Source organism: Pinus tabuliformis, chromosome 4_1 (genome assembly GCF_031772625.1).
Source record: "Pinus tabuliformis cultivar Carrire ecotype Pingquan chromosome 4_1, CPIR1, whole genome shotgun sequence".
Lineage (NCBI taxonomy): Eukaryota > Viridiplantae > Streptophyta > Pinopsida > Pinales > Pinaceae > Pinus > Pinus tabuliformis.
This window is the reverse complement of record NC_142303.1, coordinates 781,794,266-781,797,506: the sequence shown is the minus strand read 5'-3', so window position 1 is coordinate 781,797,506 and position 3,241 is coordinate 781,794,266. Positions and strand designations below refer to the sequence as shown.

The 3,241-nt window shown below is 37.0% G+C and overlaps 1 pseudogene; it reads right to left on the bottom strand.

The window, feature by feature from the left end:
- Positions 1 to 1,515: 1,515 nt before the first annotated feature.
- On the bottom strand, positions 1,516 to 2,964 carry LOC149178479 (cytochrome P450 86B1 pseudogene; annotated as a pseudogene).
- Positions 2,965 to 3,241: the final 277 nt, after the last annotated feature.

The window sequence follows — 3,241 nt, the reverse complement described above, 5'->3', positions numbered from 1 at the left end:
TCACTATTACATGGGTGGAGTATAAAATGAAATCCCATCATCAAGTTATCAAATATACAGGGTAACAATATATTAATCAGTGAATTTAATATATATGGTGAGGGTATTTTTAAGTCAATTGTAATTTTGGGAATATTTTGTAATTTTACAAATATATATCGTGTTTAATATATATGGTGAGAGTATTTTTAAGTCAATTGTAATTTAGAGAATATTTGTAATTTTACAAAGTTAAACAATTAATCTTATTTATGTCTTTATAATTCTAGAATATTTTTGAAATCTACAATCTACATAAATTTAAATCTAAAAACTATTAATGTTGTAATAGATCATATAAACTTAGTGGAACAAGGTTGTACAACATTTACAACATTAATAAATTATATAAACCCAATTGACCAAAGTTGTACCCCCTACTTGGAAAACAAGATATTTGTAAACAGATTGGCTGTCAAAAAAGAATTGTCTTTAGTGCAATTTTTTGGAAGTTTTTCCGGTGTGTTTTTCCAATCTAATTTCTCTAAAATCCGTCAAGAATTTATTGAAATCACAAGTTTGATAGGTAACCCTGCACAATCTAAGTGCCCTAAAAGTCCTAAATACACATATACAATAAAAAAACTAGTTTAAATAACACAAATCAAAATTTCACCTCAAATTTTTCGCCAAATTTCCATACTAAAAACAACTCCTACCCTTATCATTAAGTGATATAATGGGATGAACTCCACCAAGTCTCTGCACCAATGCCTTACCACTCCAGCCATAGTAGTATTATGAATTTATTGCATCTTTATCTTTGCACCAATCACAGGACTTTGAATTCATTGAAATGTTCAACGAATAAATAAGGAACATGGTAAACCTTACATCGACGAAACGTGGGGAGTACATAGTGCAATAAAAAATGGGCTATGGGCTAATCGGCTCACAGTAGATATTTATAAATTAAGTAGGGAACTCACGTTTGTCGTACAAATATACTAGCAAACGCTGTCACAAATAAATGCTGTAATGTATCATATAGACCTTATTTCTTAGTTCCTCTTGGTTGGACGATAACCCTCAGCCCATTTTTCATAAAGAGAGTCAATCCACGTACCTTGTATTTCAGTTGTGCACTTTCATTAACCAGTCTGTAACGATATAAAATGGACGCTGCTACGTGGTTTATTTACAAATATGTCAAATTTATTTGTTAGATCAGAGTATACATAACACATAGCAGATTTATACTCAGAAACTTAGACAGCAAAAGCAGAGAATAATTTACAGAGACAGACAAATGGAGAAACAACAAGATTACTTAATTAGAAACAGCGAAATAAATAAAACAATCACTGGAGAACAGAAATCACTTTGCATTACATAATAGGCTTGGGACTTGGCTTGCTTTCCTTGGCCAGAGAAATTAGAAATTTATAGAGGCAGAATAAAGATCTGGGATCCTTTATGTGATTCATCTGGAATGATCTAGAAACTAATACTAATGGTGGTGTTAAGATCTAGAAACTAATAGTGGTGTGGAAATCTAGAAATATCTGATCTAGAAGAATCTAAAATCCTGCATGAATTTGACTTCACACTTAACACTCTCCCCATACACATTCGAAGGCCTCCATGGAAAACCAGATATTTGTAAACAGATTGGTTCATAAAAACACCCTCATCATTAAGCCATCTCTTTGGCTTGAATTCCATGCAGTCTCTGCCCCAGATGTTTTCCATTCGTCCCATGGCATCATTAACGTAAAAAATAGCAGTCCCCTTCTTCGTAGCAATCCCATCAGGCAATACCTCTTCCTCTATCGCCTCCCTTCCGTCCAATGGCACAGGAGGGTAGAGTCTAATTGCCTCGGATAGACATGCATGCAGGTAATGCATTTCCTTCAGCTCCTTCCTGCTGAAACAAAGTGGATCACCGACTTTGACATTAACTGATCTCTTCTTTAAAATGCTTTGGATCTCCTTCAAAATATTTTCTTCCACATGCGGATGTTGAAGAAGCAGCCAAAAGAACCAGGAAAGTGCCACGGATGTTGTGTCGCTGCCGGCAAGAATGAAGCTCAGACAAATGTCTCTTAAGAACGTGTCGGAATACGGGATTCCATTTTGATCGAAGGATTTCATAAAAATAGATAATATATGTGCACGGCTACAAGACATCCCTCTTTTTCCCATACCCAATTCCTCCCTTCTGGATGAAACAATCTCCATCACAAACTGGTCGACGGTCTTCAGAGCAGACTTAAGTTTCGCATCGATCCCCAAACCCAAACACGTCAGGATCTTTTTCAAATATATAGGCTTTCTAAATCGACTACAGGATGCTTCAATAGCTTCGTCGAATGTTTTGACAAAGGGAATGGCCGGCAGAGATGCAGATAAACACCCCACATCCACTCCATACGCAATTTTGCAGATGTTGTCAAACGTGAAACGAAATAGCATGCCTTGAAGATCGATCGCGCTTCCTTTGGAATATATGGTGTTGTCCAGAATAGGGATGAGATTTTGGCGCAAGGAGTCTTGTACGGACTTTAACCCATAAGTGGGACTAGATACAGAGTTAAATTCTCCCACAGACGCCTTTCTTCGATGAATCCATACTTCTCCATCGACGTTAAACATTCCGTCGCCGAAAACATCTGTAAACGCGCGCCTGAAAGCGGGACCCTTTGGAAAACTTGAAAAGTTAGTTGTCAGAATGTACTCCACATTTGCTGGATTGCTGGTAAGGACAGTAGTTTGCGGAAGGTCTTCGGCAATAAAAGTTCCACCGCATCCGATCAGGATTTGTGAAATCCAATCGTATAGATGGTTGAAATGTATAAACAATGAGGGTAGAATCCCCAGGAAAGACCATTCTGGAGCGATTCTGTTCTTTGCTTTTCTGTTGAGAAATAGAAGATAGTATGTGAAGGCCAGGAAACCGACGATCAAAACACGGGAGATACCCATTAACGCCTTCTGAAGAAGCATCGAGCATGTAAGCAGTTGTAGACATACTTAACATCACGCGTGCCCCCTAACGTTATTGGATTGGTTGAATCATGAATTTATTGCATTTTAGTTTTGCACCAATCAACGTACCATGGATTCATTGCCTGGTTCAATAAGAGAACATGGACACTGCAGTGACGGTACACTGCGTGCACAAATTTTTTGAAGAAACTTCTACCATAATTCAAGTAGTTTTATATACCGTGAACCATTTTTTTAGAGGAAAAAAACACTA